Source organism: Culex pipiens, chromosome 3, assembly GCF_016801865.2.
Source record: "Culex pipiens pallens isolate TS chromosome 3, TS_CPP_V2, whole genome shotgun sequence".
NCBI lineage: Eukaryota > Metazoa > Arthropoda > Insecta > Diptera > Culicidae > Culex > Culex pipiens.
Window position 1 is genome coordinate 84,205,624 of NC_068939.1, and position 17,457 is coordinate 84,223,080.

At 36.7% G+C, this 17,457-nt stretch overlaps 1 protein-coding gene across 1 annotated transcript in view; it reads left to right on the plus strand.

Moving 5' to 3' along the window:
• The first annotated feature begins 13,996 nt into the window (after window positions 1-13,996).
• LOC120418991 (glucose transporter type 1) overlaps window positions 13,997-17,457 on the plus strand; it is a 443,089-nt gene continuing 439,628 nt past the window's right edge. Inside the window, exon 1 of the mRNA XM_039581540.2 lies at window positions 13,997-14,136. The gene's annotated coding sequence lies outside the window, so the exon portion shown is untranslated. The remainder of the gene's footprint in view (window positions 14,137-17,457) is intronic.

Genomic DNA, 17,457 nt, shown 5'->3' on the forward strand with positions numbered 1-17,457 from the left:
GGAGTGTCCGAGTACACGTAAAGCGCGCGTTTCGACCCGGATGATCACCTGGTGAGAGTTAGAGGGACGATCCTGTCGCGTATGCCTGATTTAAAACAAGTTTAAGCGGCTTTCCCACACCAAATAATTGGATCATTTGGATCCACCCCGAAGAACTAAAGTGCGCGAGTGATACCGAAAATCTAGTGTCACCGTTCGAGGCCGTCAAGACCATCCATCAACATATGGTCCCACAATCCTGGAACCCCTTGTTCTCACTAGTGAGAATGCCCCGCCGACCATAGTCATGGTCGTCGACGAAAAACCCAGGCCCGGCAGGCGTGGACGCCGCCGTTATCCGCCATCTTGCGACGAACGAGTCGCTGATCGAGGTATGTCTGTTCCCCCTTGACTTGCTTGCTCTCTCTACAATACCCTCATCCCGGCCTTCAGCTATCCGGTCGTGTATCGCGACCTGCAGAAGGGCCCCAACCGCGGGACGGCCCAACGTGCATGCCATCGTGGGATTGTTCGCGCTCCGTTTTGTTCCAGCTAAAATAAACCCCTAAAACCCATCCCAAACGTGTTAAATTCTCTTTTTTGAATCTTTAATTTAGATTAGTTTTAGTTTTAAGTGCAAAACCGTCGAAAAATCACTAAAGTTTCGGCTTAAAAGTAAAGTGCGTTTGAATAAACTGTGCGTGTGTGATCGTTAATTTTGCTTTTTCTATTTGCCGCACACGAGAGAGAAGACGATTGTGAGGTAGATAATGATCGGGTAAGTGCCAAATTATCGTTCGTTCCCCAAGAATTGCCCTGAGATGTAGCTAGCCGTGCAAATTAGCTCCTGCTCATAATTAAAACCCTTTTCCCCAAAAACTCTATTTTCTACAAAGTACCAGCTAGTCTGTCGTTACAAGTTACCGTTCCACCTTTTTTGGGAGGCTTGGACGTCCGTGTAAGTTGGACATGCGTTGGGCGTTCGAGTGTTTAGTAACGTTTTTGATCTTCAATTCGATTCATTGTTTATTATTAGTAGAGCAATTCTCTGAAATTTCGGCCCTTCGATTTTTTTTTGTATTTTTTAATCCGGCTGAAACTTTTTTGGTGCCTTCGGTATGCCCAAAGAAGCCATTTTGCATTATTAGTTTGTCCATATAATTTTCCATACAAATTTGGCAGCTGTCCGTACAAAAATGATATATGAAAATTGAAAAATTTGTATCTTTTGAAGAAATTTCTTGATCGATTTGGTGTCTTCGGCAAAGTTGTAGGTATGGATAAGGACTACACTGAAAAAAATGATACATGGCAATTTTTTTTGTGATTTTTAATTTAACTTTTTGTCACTAAAACTTGATTTGCAAAAAAACACAATTTTTTTTTTTGATATGTTTTAGGGCACATCAAATGCAAACTTTTCATAAATTTCTAGAACGGACGAAACATCTTTTATCGAGTTATGATTTTTTGAATCAATACTGATTTTTTCAAAAATCGAAATATTGGTCGCAAAAACTTCATGTAAAATCGAATTTGCAATCAAAAAAAACTTTCAGGAGTGATTAATAATCATCTTTTGAGTGGATTTAACAAATATTCTGTAATATAAAATTTTGTGATTTTCTACATGTATGTAACCCCTTAACTTGGAAACGGTGCACCTTATCAAAATTTCACTAAAGTACTTTTTGATTGCAAATTCGATTTTACATTGAAAAATGAAGTTGAAAAATTGTTGAGACCAATATTGATTAAAAAATCATAACTCGGTCAACGATTTTTTGCGCAACCTGGAAATTTCTGAAAAGTTGGCTTTTGATGTCCCCTAAAACATATCAAAATTTAAAAAAAAATTAAAAATAGTGTTTTTTTGCAAATCAAGTTTTAGTGACAAAAAGTTAAATTAAAAATCACCTATTTTTTTTTACCGTGTATCATTTTTTCCAGTGTAGTCCATATCCATACCTACAACTTTGCCGAAGACACCAAATCGATCAAAAAATTCCTTCAAAAGATACAGATTTTTGAATTTTCATACATAATTTTTGTATGGAATAGCTGTCAAATTTGTATGGAATATTATATGGACAAACTAACGATGCAAAATGGCTTCTTTTGGCATACCGAAGGCACAAAAAAAATCCGAAATCGAATTTCTGAAATCTTAGAGAATTGCTCTATAGTAGAAAATGTGAAAAACAAGCAAAAAAATGGAAAATGGCTGTAGAAACATGAAAAAACTATAAAGACAAGATGGTAGAATTAGCCTAATACTATTAGAAACAAATGTACACTAAACAAGATAAATACAGATTAAAATTCGAAAAATGAAACAAGAAAAACGTAAAACAAGAGAAGTAATGTTTTTCTTAGATCAAAAGTTGCTCAAAATGACCTTCTTGAACACGGAAAAAAAAAATTGGAAATAAATCAATGTCCTCACACGCACTTTGCTGTTAAATTTTATCACTTCACGATTATTGCCCAGCTCGTGTCTGTTAAGGAAGTGGGTTATAGCACTCGACACATGAACCTCCCCTCATCCATCCCTTCTTATCGTTGGAGGGAGGTTCACCTCAAGAAAGAAATCTATTCCCAGTAACACCACATCCGGATTCCATCGGGATATCGTGTTACTCTTTGAATGAGTGTAAATAAAATGTTGCACTGGTTGTGATGGTTAGAAGTTGGAGCTTTCTTTTGAATACATTTAATTTAAGGACGTGACTGTCTTTTATTTTCTTGGGCATAAAGTTTAATTGAATTTACCGATTCTTTTTTATGGTTAAGTTTTTTCTTTACGTTTTTCGTTTTTGTGTTTCTATTTGAACAACATTGTTTTTCATGTTTTCTGGTTTCGAGCTCTAATTTAATTTTTTATGCATTTTTGAAGAAATAGTTCTCTAAAGCAATACATCTTTTATTATCTTTAAAGCTATGATACTGAAGGTTGAAAATTCTCTCCTCACTTCACCACATAGATTTACTAACCCGAAACTTTATCCTCGACCTTTGCTCGTAATCCACACACTCCCAAGCTCTTTATCCCCGGAAGTATTTTCGATCCTTTTTTGGAGCAAACGTTTTTGGTATCTCCGTTTGAACGCAACATATATAATGATGGTGTCACATGCAGCGAAAAAGACACATTAATTTCGTCGTAAATTTAGAAAGAGTACGCGGTGGCATACACGCCGCGGTGATTTTTTGGGGTAAGCCAACGAACGTCATACGAGCCTCGAGGCTCAACGCATTACTCTGTGCTCAAGCCCAGCCAACCAGGCCAGTCTCCTTGTAACGATGTTGAGGGGTGAGAGTTCGGTTAAGGGTTGTGGATAAAATTGGTATATTTTTGAATTGTGAAAATGTTTAACTAGGTTATATGCACTGCAAACTGAAACAATACCGATATCTTCTTCCATAAATTTGTCTGAAATAGACTTGCGAAATAAATCTAGAAATGGTCAAGTGTTTCTTATATTTTTTCCAACATTAATATTTCTGGAAAAAACAGTAAAATCTGTTTTCAAATACCAAGGCCCGAAATAACAGCCTTCCACCTTATAGCACGAAGTTGATCCGCAAAGTTTCAATTTAATTTCACAACCCACTCTTTTAGGCTATGTAAAGGGTGAGTAGGCTTGGTTGCCCTTAAAGCACAACAACAGCATTTTCCTCAGATTAACACAGCCACTCGGGTAATACATCTTGTTCTATGTTACTCGTTTGACTTGACTTTCACATTATTTTTATGAAAAGTGCATTTTTCAACGTTGAAAATCGAATTCACAGTTTCCGAAATATCGTGAGTTGAAAAATGAAGCTTATTAGCTGAAACTGATAAAAAATATTTTTTTTTCACACAATTTAAACTTTAACTTTTTAACACTCTAAGCTTTAAATGGTTAAATTCCAACAGGATGATAACCCGACCAGGTGGAAATTACTTGGAAATTTCAAGTTCTGTTATGGTCAGGAGGTCAGAACTAGTTATTTAAACACCCAGATTGGCTGTTATAATAACACAAAATAATAACAGAGATTCGTTCGAAAAATAACTCATTTTGATTTGTTCCAGATAACTCAACTAAATATTACATATTTTCAAATGCTGTGCTGTAAAACATCAGTAAACGTTGGCTGACGGCTTACAAATTCTTTTCAACATTTTGTTATTTTTTTTTTAATTGAACAGAGACCAGGCAAAATATACAAGTGTTAAAAGGTTGTAGCAATATAAAAAAAATAAAATATTACATTTTGCACAACATTTTCGATTAAACTATTGTAAATCAATAATCAAAAGAAATTCAAATTTTTCACCTTTTATAAAAGTTTTGATACAAAGACCACATTTCATGGACCAAATAATGTTCTTGTCAAAATCGGTCAAAATTTTCCCAAATTTCTGGCCAAATTTAGCAAAATAAAAAATATAACTGGAGCAACATTTGAAAAGGGCGCATAAGCATTTTGACAGCTGCAACTATTTTGCAATTTCCCAGGCAATAGGCAACTATTTTACAAAACCCATAGTGTTGAATGGTAGCTGTGGAGGTCAACTAATGTTTCTCATTTCGAATTTTGAGAAAAAGTTACCTGAAGCTTGAGAAATAGCAAAATAGTTCAAACTGCCAAAATGCTTATCCGCCCTTTTCTCGTGTTGCTCCAGATAACATATGGACACATCGACGGCAACATTTCAAAAGGCATCATGTGAGCAATTCTCTGCGAAATCGGCCGATTTTGACCATTTATATGGAATTTTATCAACTTTAAAAAAATGTTTTTTTTTTATAGTTTTCCAGAAATTCCTTATTTCAGAGAGGATTATCAATAGTTCGACGTCGTCGTGCTATCTTGTCGCACCCGCCATTTCGACGTTCCGAGAAAAACGCGTTTTAATGTTTGACCTTGAATAAACAAAAACCAGAGCACGCAATGTAAACAACAACAAACACGTTTTGTTTGGCTGACCATTCTGTGCATTGTCCCGAAGTTTGGTTGAAATTGGTTGCCTGAGTCCCGAGTTATAATTACAAATGTTTACGGTTGTCTGACTTGTACGTACGTCAAACGCGTTCTGACCTGAAATCCCTTTGGCCAATTGTCGCACTTACATCAATTTTCAGAGAGTGACAAGATAGCACGACAAGATTGAAACTACTTTCATATGTAAAGTGACAAAAATGCACGTAGTTTTTTCGGTTTTGTTGAATATCTCAGGATTGAAATCGAATTTTGGGGATCTGTGAAGGTCAAAAGGTGAGGCATTGTGAGCTGCACAAAATGGCATTCTTAACTCAATTTTGCCCAAGATCCAAAGGCTTTCTAGAGCAAATTAGCAAATGTAAAATGTTTTTTTAACGGTCCTGTAAGCTATTGTATTGCACATTTTTATTGGACATTTTCAATAAAAAATCTAGAAATGTTTTCGTGAAAACACTGATAATGATATTATTCGTGAAAACCAACTTGACAATCCGTGAACTTTTAAACGTTTTACAAAAAAAGATGAAGATATGATTCAGCAAATCACAGTTTATTTTGTGAATATTTTTAAACGTGCAAGTCATAAGCTGATAGCAAAGTGGAATTTGTAAACTGCAAAAACGATACAGTTTTATAATTTTAATTCCCAAATTCCAAATTTATACAAGGAATTATTGTCAGTTTTTCTTATGTCATATCCAGGGCCCCGGCGATGGCCTCATATGAGCTACCAAACAACATTGGCAATATGGCGTCGTTTGTTTACAAACATGAGATTGTTTGTGGACGAACCGAAAAATTTACTTTTTTGTAAGAAATTCTATAACCATTGTGCAATAACATTGAGTCTTACAAAACAGACAAAATTTCCTTAAATTCTAGACCAGAATTTGCTTTATTATTATTTTTCAATTTAAACCGCTTTTACCGCGATTCTGATCAAGATTGCACATCAAATCATCGTGCCTTTAGTGTATCTTTTGTTTTCACATCGATTCGCTGTAGATTCGTGTTTAAATTTTGAAATTTAGCATAAATTAAAATAAGTTGCAAAATTCCCAACTTCAGTCAGGTGCAACAATTTCCACATCACCCATGCGGGAAACCGATAATGGGGTAATTCATGCGTTCCAAACTGTCAAAATTCCAAAACGTCATTGCCAATCTTCGGTTCGCTGCTTTCGTTCGTGTTTGAAGTTTCGGGCCGAGACTCTGGTCATATCGGCCAAATGTACGGATTTTTGCTCAGCAAGAGTTGGTAGCCTTACCTATGACCAAAGACGACGGTCCACCCATACAAGTCTCCATACAATTTTGGCAGCTGTCCATACGAAAATGGTACATAAATATTTCAAAATCTGTAACTTTTGAGTGAATTTTCTGATCAGTTTGGTGTCTTCGGCAAAGTGGTAGGTATTGTTGAGGACTATTGGGAAAAAACAAATAAGCACACGTAAAAATGTTTGCCGATTTTTTTTTATTAACTTTTTTTTCACATAAACTCAATTTCCCAAAATACAAATAGAACATATTCTTTTGCTTTTATATTAAAATGGGAATTGAAAAATGATGCTCAACATTCAAATGCCTTATTCTCAAAACGCACGGTTTTGAAATGTTGGCTTCGACTTATAAAAAAAAACAAATGGTTGATTTCCTTAGGGGGAATCAATTTAAAAAAATTTCACTTTTATAAAAAATTGGTACAAAGAACATATTTCAATGTCTTTGATGAAATTGGTCAAAATTTTCCCACAATTTTTGGCATATTAATCAAATTAAAAAATAACAACAAATTGGGTAGTGGAAAATGTTTTTTTCCATAGTTTAAGGCTGAAAATTTTATTTAAAGTTTTTGTCTCCCCCTCCTTTTTTTTTTTTGAACTTTTTTTTTCTAGAACTTCAAAATTTCAATGGAAATTGAACTGCATTCAGCTGAAATCAATTTAAAATGCATTCTCCTGCGTTTAGAATCATTTTTAGCATGTTTGGGTCTTACCTAACTAAACAATTCAGTAGTTTATGTTTTAGTAAAAATAACTGAATTCAGTAAAGTGAGTTTGGTGTGTAAGATTAAATTAGTACAACATCAACACCTGATTTAGTGGCTTGGTTAAAAATGGCATTGAGCAACACGTGCTAAGGGAGGTGCATGGTTGCTCATGACCTCAATTTTGCTTGTACTTTGATTTATGTTTTAGTTGTAATACATGTCAACAAAATGTTATGCTCTGATTACTTTTTAAGTTACTAATCTCAAGAGGGGTTTCGCTCTATGCGAATCAATCTCACACAAATTCACAGCCAAATCGTAAACTGCCGCAAAACAACAACACCTTAGTCACGTTGATTTCTCGTGGTACCACTAGCCGTTGGCTAAGCTTTTCCCTCTTTTTTTCAACCACTTTCCAATTTGGTGTTGACGAAACCATGGCAGGGTTTTGATGAAACGCGGGAAAAGCTGAGCCTTCAGAGTGGCAAAATAGCGCCAACAGGGGACCAATAACTGAGGATGGAATGCGGGATTGAATTTTCCGTGCCATCCTCGCCGCGCTCGGTCAAATTTGGCTTAACATTTGCCAAGGGTGAAGTTTTCGTGTTTCATGTTTTCTTGTTTTTTCATAAAGTCACGTCTTTTTTAAATACATTTTTCTTAAAAATTTCCTTCATAAGCATTTTTACTATTATTCGCCCTTTTCACTTGATGATCGATAAATCTGGTTCAACTTCTCTCTCTGTGTGGTTGTATGATGCAGAGGGATGTTAATTTGCGTGGGTGTGTGAGTGGTTGTATGGTTCTGCAGCAAGGGATGACATAAACTTTGGGGGGTTGTTTTTGACGGATAAACGGACTTTGGTTGAACCGGAGCAGATTGTTTCTGGCTGAACGTATTGGTGTCCTTTCTTGGATGGTGGGGAGGGGGGCAGGATCAAGGTTGCGAGAGGGGACGAATGTTTGTGCCAAAACTGAACCGTTTCGGTGAGAAACGAGAGAATGACGGCTGGTTTGCTGTGGATTTTGAAATGAGGAAGGATGTTTTCGTTGAATCTGGTAAGAGTTTAGGGCATGGGGGCAAATTTTGACTTTAATCTTATAAAGTAAGTGAAAGCGTTTTCTTTCGTTTCGATTGCAGATACTTGGAAGGAATAGCTCGTAATACAACCTTCTCGCTATAGCATTCTAGTTTTATTATTTGACTTAGAATTTTATATTAACTTGAAATAACTTCAATCTCTAGATAACTTCACCGAAAACAAAATGTATGATTCAAAATGCCTTAAATCGTTCATATAAATTTGTTCTAAATTTCGTCAAAATAGCTCAACTGCAACGTATTGTTTAGGCGATTTAAACTTCTTTAATCTTACTTGTTCACAATTTTCTTGAGTTTTTGATTATTTTAATTTTTGGCTTGAATCCTTGCTTATTTTTTTTAGATTTTTATTTAATTTTGTGGACTTAAACTGCCCCTGATCACATAAATATCCAATATGCATTTTCATCATTTTTGAGTTATTTATGCAGTTTTGTTCAAAATCGTATGATCTTTCAGAAAAGCCTGTAACATCCAGTACTTTGTTCTAGAAATCAGGAGGAAATCCAGTTTTTTCGTGAAAACTTAACACTTAGCCTTATGTGTGGGACAAACTTGTTTTGCGTTTTTCTCAGGTTGCTGTTTTTGCATATGGGACTTTTATGCGAACATGGGCAGTATAATAAATTTAAAAAGTTTGGCTGTTCTTTTTTTGATTTTGTTTACATTGCTTTTAATTGTCTTAGTGAAATCTGGAAATTTCTGTGAAAGCTCGGGAAATTTAAAAATTTCTTGAAATCAAACTCTTATGTAATTTATATTAATTTTGAAAGTTTGAAAAACAGGAAATCATACATTAAAACAACATTGAATACCTCAATGAAGTATGTTAAAATCAGTCAACAAAAACAAACTGGAATCATCAAGTTATCATATAAAATGTAAACAATTATTGCAGTCACTCTTCTACCAACATCATATAAATTTCTTCGAATTTTGGTCTTTTGTTTGTTAATTTTTTGCACATGTTTATTCTTGATATTAATCTTATATATGTTTTGATTGACTCAAGTGTATTGTGATTCGATTTCAAAAGAATTCCAGATTTATTGAAATGAATTCGTTTATATGACCGAATAATGGCGTACATTCTTGTAAAAGTGAAAATTAGTAAATACAGTCGACTTTCTCTAAGTCGATATTGTAGGAACTATGGTTGAAGGAAACAATAGAATAATATTTGAAGTAAGCTATTAGAAGGGGCTGAACATTCATTGCAAAAGAGAAAAATATTTAGAAATCATTATTTAGTTAGAGCTCATGGGATTTGGGCTAAATGGAAGAAATTGGCTAAAATCCTATGAAAACCATCCAAACTTAAAAAAATATGTTGTTTTGAAATCGGAATGATGTCAGCTATCCATTGCAATTAAAATAACATGAAAATTTTCACAGAAATACGTATTTTCCCTGTATTTTGAAAATGCAATAATACTAAAAATTTCCGTTTTTTGCAATAAGCTTCATCCATAAAGTACGTCACGCTAAAATCAGCCAAAATGCAAATTTTCGAAAATTTCCGCAATTTTGAGTTTTCTAAAAAAAAAAAACTTCGGACAATCGAATAAAGAAAAATAAAATTTCGTTGTATTATTTTCGTTTGTTGTAGTTAAGTACGGCGAATGAACTTCTCTAACATATTTTAAAATGTTTAAATCTAAGATGGCGGCCAAAATTGCGGTGATGATCTATAAAAAAAATGCGTGATAATTTTTCAGAAAATTCAGAAAATTTATGATTTTTGAAAATTTTGGGATTTTACAGTCAATATTATTACTATCGAAATATTTGAAAAATTTCCATTCATTTGATACTCATCTTATAGAAAACTGAAATATTTTTGCGAAAACTTTCATGTAGAGTAGGGTAGTCATCAATGAGACACTTTTGGTTTTTAAAGTTTAACGATTTTTGTATTTTTTTCATCAGCATGTTTAATGAGCTTTTTGTTGCTTTTTCTTTCTTTTAATTTGTTCTAACATTGACCAAAATATGAGATTGATCTGACGTCTACAGCCAGAGTTATTCAACCTTCTCATTGTAGACGCACTTGGCAGGAACAATGAGACAGCTGGGGAACAATGAGACACTTCACAATAATCAATACTTTTCTAGTAAAACATCATGTTTTGTGGTTTTCGTGGAATTAAAAGGAACAACTCGTCTCTTTGTATTCATATCATGTTTTTATATTGTTCCATTGCAGGTGACTTGCTTTGAACATTTTCAAGCAATTTTGTCAACTAACAAAAGTTATACTAAAAAGTATTTAATTTCGGTAAAATCCATATATTTTACCAAATAGCTTTATAAGTTTGGTTAAATGAAGTTGAAACTCAATAAATATGCCAATAATTACTGCCAATTCATGTTTTGACAGATTTCCATAGATTTTGAAAAGTTTAATGAAGAATAATCAAAGTGTCTCATTGTTGCCCATGGGCTGAAAAGAGTGGGAACAATGAGACAGCTCTGGATTCTGGGTATATTCTTAATTTTGGTCAAACAGAATGAAAGGACATTGTAGCCCAGCTAATTCCCTATGAAACGTCGAAAAAAATCTGAAGAAATGTTAGTTTTGGTGTTTTTGGCAGCCTACGAGCGAAAATGTAATTTTTGTTCATAATTTACTTTACACCCCAGAATCAAACATTAATGAATAACTTTTCAAGGGAGCGTCCATAACCAAAGCCACTATTATGGCAGTCGTGTCGTCGTATCCAGTAGACACACCTTTCCCTCAAATATGAGCCTGATTGGTTGAAACTACGACTTGTGAGAGACATTTTATCATTGTTCCCCGTGTCTCATTGATGACTACTCTACCCTACTCATAATTGCAATGGATAGCTAATCCCGTTTCTAAAACACTATATTTTTTAAAGATTGGATGATTTTTCATAGGATGATAGCCAATGTCTCCAATATAGCCCAAATCCCATAAACTCTAAGCTTCAGTTATAAACGCCTCGGATTTGCAGTACTTCCTGTAATTTAAACACAAAATTTTATTTAAAAAAATCACTTTTCGTAAATTTCTATTAATTTTGATGTTAGAATGATGGTCCCCGTGAAAAATGCAATTTTGCGTGGGAAAAACCTTAAAAAAATTACTATGCCAAATTGTTATCAATTACCAGTAGAAGATGCTTTTCATTATTCAAAAATACTTTTTTAACCTGAACAAATAAGATATGATTAATATGAACGATATTTAATGTTTTACGCAGTCAATATATCAGAAGATATCAGAACGAACTAAGCTTAAAATCTCCAAGAATATTGATCTTCAAGGGCTACTAAACAACAGAATTTTTTTACTTTTCTTCAATATTAAATTTACAAAATCTTGAGTCGAACCAATTTCTATCATTTACCCGATCAAAAAGGACCAAAAAAACAACCCAAGAAACAACCCCTATTTTGACGTTTCATCAGCCTGTACCGCATCCTGAGTCCACCCGAAATCTCCCCCGCCCCATTTCATCTCACCAATTTCCCACAACAAATCTCACTGCTCACCCTCATCGCAAAAAAAAAACAGCAACCCAACCCACCCTCTCACCAAAGCGCACCCTCTCACTCTCTCATTTTCGCCAACCCCGTGCGGAAAATCGCTCACTGAGATTTTCGCAAATTCGAATGTCCTTTCGGCTCTCTGCCGAACTTTTCCGGAGGGAAATCCCTTTCGCTCGCGGCGCACTCACTCTCTCGTGCGCGCGCTGAGTTACCGGTACGGTCCTTTCGCGTGCTGGTTCCGAAACGGAATCGCAGTTTCGTTTCGTTCGTTCTCGCGCAAGGTTGTGGTCCAAACGCCGCCGCGGACACGCCACGGGTTGTGGTCAGTTTTTTTCGGTGTAGGTCTCTTCAAAGCGGGGAGGGGTGTCTCCCACCGCGGACCTTTGAAGAAGTGTATTCGAAAGGAGGCTTTGAGGCTTACGGGTATACAATAACTGGGTGATTTGAGGTTCCGTTTTGGCGCATGATGGCCATCCGGGAACATTTCGCGGAACCGGACGACCCGGGACGACGGCAACGGCGACAGCAGCTGTGGAGTTGATTTTGGGAACGCTCGTCGTGTAGAAACCGAATCGATTTCGCATGCAGAGATATTGATTGTGTGAAAATAAAACGGACCACTTTTTTCCCACAGACTCTCCCTGTGTCCTCGTGCGGCGCTCCAACCTACTCTGGGTCAACCTTCCCCGCTCCCCATGTGTCCCCGCCTGACCTCCGTGTTGGCCAAAACGAGACATTCGCGTGTATGAATCCGTGCGTTTTCGTCCTTCAGCTCCGGAACTCCCGCGCCGCGCGCGCCTTCCGAGTGACCACGAGGAAGAACCTGCTCCGGAGAGCGAGAGCGTTAGCGTGAGCGTGAGTGCTTGGGTGAACCGGTTCGCGCCGGGGTGAGAGTGGGTGAGAAAAGCTCAGGACCTCCTCGCGACTCACCAGAGTGTGGGTTCTCCGTACGTCGTGTTCCGTGAGGTTGGGGGGTCCTGTTGGCCAGGGCCAGGTATCTGGTGTGTGACGACTGTTTAGGGCGGTTCCGCACAGACTGTGGTGAGACTTTGTGCTGCGCTCCGTGTTGCAGAACTTGGAAGCTGTTCTAGAGGTTCCACGCGGACGGTTCAGGACTTCCAGAACGGGACAACGGTGCCCCCGCAAAGTGTAGTGTGGTCAGTGTTCGGTTCCGGTTCCCCGGGAGAAAGGAACCTTTCCTTCCCAGTGCCGCGGGAGCTACTTTTTCTTCACCCGATCTCTTCAAAAAGTGTCCTAACCTCAAACGGGACGAAGTTGGAGTCGTTGCCGCATCGGCGTGGTCCCGGGAACCACGTTCCGGCGATCTCGAGTCGAGTGTCCCCGTTGTTCGAACGGCCGGAACGGCTGGTGAATTGCCAGGTCCCACAAAATTGCTGGCCCTTGACGCAGCCCCGAAAATATCGATAAAAGATTGTGTGAGTGTGGACCAAAAGTGCGAGTGCGAGCGAGAGAGCCCAGAACTCACACCAAGCAGCAGAAGAGAGAAAGAGTGCGCGCAGTGCAGTGTGCCGAGCGTGAGCGTGAGTGAAAGGTTCGCCAAATTGAAGGAAAATTCGATTTTCTGTCTCTGTCTCGAGCCCACCCTCTCCCGGTGGCACCCACACCTAAAACGAAAGGGAGGGAGAGGAAGTTTGCTGGTTTGTTTTCGTGGCCTACTGTGCGACATTCCGACCGACACACACACAAACACGTGCAAAGTGTTTCGTGTGTGCGCTGCGAAAATCGAAACAATAGAGAAGAGCGTGGGAAAGGAAGAAGGAAAAACCTCCTTGCAGTTGTTTTTTGCGGATGAAAAAATTACACAATCCGAGTGTTGATTTTGACGTGTTTGTTTTTCACACAAACACTGAAGCAGAACTACTGACGAGAATAGAAACAATAGAAATAGAGAAAAACTAGCGAATCTTCGCACCGCAAACAAGTTGGAACATTTAGAGAAAAAAAAAAGTTTGTGTACGTGTAACCAAAAATTCATAACGCAAAGTGCTCTCTATTTGTTGTTGGTTGAACTTCAAAGAATTTTCACCCGCGTGGCGCTGCTGTAGTGTGCTGTGCGAAAAAAGAAAAAGTGAGAGAAACCTCCCGAAAAACAGGGCGTTCGTGTGAGTTTGTGGCTGTGTAGGAATGTGTGCAATAAATTTCACCCAGCGTGGAGTGTGTATGCCTAGCATAGCGGAATAAGAAGGAAAAATATCGAGCAAAATTCAGGACGAAAATTTATGTACGTGTAAGCTACACAAATATACACACATTTACGGGCTAAGCTGAGCGCGCTGTGGTGTGTGATACGTGGAAATAATAGAAAAAAGGAAGAAAACGAAGCAAAAAGGGTGGTGGCGCGAAGAAGACGAAAATAAATAAATATATTTATGTACATTTGAGTGGTTGATCGTGAAAATTTCCGTGCTATACACATTCACACAAACACACACACTAGGTCGTGTTGTTCCTGGAAATGTTTTGTGGTCTGAGCTGAGAAGGACAATTTTCTGTCGGTAAAAAGAACTGAAAGTGTGGAGATTTGAAGGTAGGTTTTCGAAGAACACATAATTTCAAATTGTCATGTTTTAGTGTTTAATTAGAATAATGAAAAATATAAGTAAAAAAGTTAAAAGCTAGCTTTAAAAATTGCAAGAGATTTGTTAAAGTTGTATTCACTGAGGAAAATTAGGGTCACGGAAATATAAGTATTTTTTTTCCATGGCCCATGAAGATTATCGGGGCCGCATTAACAAAGCGGATTCAGTGGCTTTTTCTTAACTTTATACTAACATGTTATGGTTAATGTTAACATTCCATAGGTCGCCTTTCCTACACAGAAAAAAAATGATGGTAATATTCATCAGGAAATGGTGACAGATTTTGTGGCAAAATAAATGATAAATTTTACCCCAGAAAATGATGAATTTTCATCAGTTTTTGATGAATATTCATCAGGTTCACATTTTTACACATCTATATATGACACATTCCGCCGTGACGTTGCAACGCTTTGACTTTTCTTTTTTCAGTATTTCGGCTGTAACTCAAAAAATACATAAAAAAGGTATATATGGGTCATTCCACCTGAAGTGTGCAAGAAAAAATGCAAATTTGAAAATTACCATCTCCGATTCTGCTCAAATTTGGCAGAGCTGTTGAGACTATCAAAACATGCAAAAATCCCGAATTTCATCCAAATCGAACCACCCCCTCCATTTTTGTACCCTCCCAAAAAATCGACTTTTTGGCGATTTTTGAGCGAAACCCCTATCTTCAAACGACGATAACTCAGGAACCACAAATCTTAGAGAGTCGGTCTTAGACTCAATTTTGAAGGAAATTGGACGTAGAATCCATTTCCGTGATCAAAAGTTGGATTTAAATATGTTTTCTACCTGTATTGCGCAATTGAAAACTTTGAATGGCCGTATCTCAAAACAGCCCTATTTATTTTTTAAATTTGACCTCACTATCGTATTCCTCGTTCAATTTTACATAAGAATCACTTATCGACAGAAAGGAATATGTTTCGTTCCAGAGATATCGAATTTTAAAGTTTTGAGTATTTGAGATTACCTAAATTAGCTACACGTCGCATATGCTAGAAGCACTCGGGCGCGCTGATCAATAACTGCTACCTGGTTATTTATTGAAATAAGATGTCATCCCAATTAATCATTAGCAAATAAGGCAAAAACTTTAGGAAACTGCTGTATTAATCTTAAATTAAAAAAAAAAATAGTATACGGTGAATTTATGTGCTAGCCTACAGGACAGAGCAAGAACGACACGCAATACATATTGTAATAACACTTAAGAAAAAGTGTACGATACATTATCGTGTTGAAAATTATGAATTAACGTGAATAAAACTCTCGTGAAGCATGATTAAGCAAGAGGATTTCTGGAAAGTATAAAACTGAAAAATGTAAGAAAATCACAAAGATTAATCGGATTTATTATCTGATTAAGATCAAATTAAGTGGTGTTGATTTCGACACCGTCCGAACAATTATCTTTTTTTTTGTCAATCATTTCGAAATCTTGGAAGACGATACAGCTGCTGTCCACATGTATCAGAAGTATATGGTTTTGTTTTTGAAATTAAATGTACCAGAATTGAAAAAAATCATCAATTATTCAGATGAAACTGGCTCACATTATAAAAATCGGTTTAATATGATCAATCTTTCAAACCGTAATGCAGATTTTAGGGTTTATTGCTGAATGGCACTATTTTGCTACCGCACATGGCAAAAGCTCTAGAACCCATGAGAATTATTTCATCTACTACATCCAGCTCTACATTTGTTCTTGCTTCAAATAAAAGAAATAATGTTATAAAGTGGGAAGAAATGGGGAATTTTAAAAAAATATGAAAACAATAGAAAAATGTTATTTTTTAAATTGTGTTGTAAAAACGTGGTAGCATTTGCAAATAAACATTAAAAGTTCAAATTTTACCTAATATGGTTCAATGACACTGAGATCAGGAAAAACAGTGCATTCAAAATCACCCAATAAATATTCCTTAAACAAAATATAGATTGTTCAAGGTATTGATTATCTCAAAACCGTATAAAATTATAAAAATAATTCATCTTACAGAACACCAGGTAGTAATTATTGATCAGCACGACTGAGTGCTTCTAGCATATGCGGCGAGTGTAGCTAATTTAGGTAAATTCAAATACTCAAAACTTTAAAATTCGATATCTCTGGAACGAAACATATTCCTTTCTGTCGATAAGTGAAACTTATGTAAAATTGGACGGGGAATACGATGGTGAGGTCAAATTTAAAAAATAAACAGGGCTGTTTTGAGATACGGCCATTTAAAGTTTTCAATTGCGCAATACAGGTAGAAAAAATATTTTAATCCAAATTTTGATCACGGAAATGGATTCTACGTCCAATTTCCTTTAAAATTGAGTCTAAGACCGACTCTCTAAGATTTGTGGTTCCTAAGTTATCGTCGTTTGAAGATAGGGGTTTCGCTCAAAAATCGCCAAAAAGTCGTTTTTTTGGGAGGGTACAAAAATGGAGGGGGTGGTCCGATTTGGATGAAATTCGGGATTTTTGCATGCTTTGATAGTCTCAACAGCTCTGCCAAATTTGAGCAGAATCGGAGATGGTAATTTTCAAATGCTGTTCCGCTTCAGAAGGAATGACCCATATGTTATTACAGATTCGGAAAGGGCATTAAATTTCCTATAAGAAGCAGTGTTGAAACATTATTTTAGGTAAAAATTCAATTTTTGAGAGGGGAATATGTAGCGTGACGTTGCAACGCGTGACTTTTTCTCAATCCTGACCCAATTTATGTTTTGCCATTAACTCTGCTCTGTTAAACGGCAAATTTTGAGTTCTCCTTCCATTTTTAATGTAAAATTGACCAACAAATCGAATGCAATCATTACTTTTACGAAAAAATCAAACCACGATTTTTAAAGACCACTTACATTTCGTGACGTTGCAACGCTTTGTTTTTGAAAACAGGGTTTTTCGTTGCGTTGCAACGTCACGAAATTTTGGTTTCAAAATAAATCATAGTTTTTGTTAGTTTGAACAACTTTAGGTTAAGATTTTATTATAAGAAATTAATACACAGTACAAGGACATGTGAATTGACTGGCCCGCCCATGTAAGACCACCTCCCCCCCTCCCCCTATACCGCTTTCACAGTAGCAGTACGATTTACACAGTTTTCCAATGCGTTTCAAAGTAAAAATAAATATTTGTATTATTCCATTATCACGAAGGACACCAACCCCCCTCTCCCCTCCTCTATCCATGTAATGGGACGTCCATGCATTACGTAACGGGGTAATATCAAGGGGGGGGGGTCCAAGATTTATACAAAAAA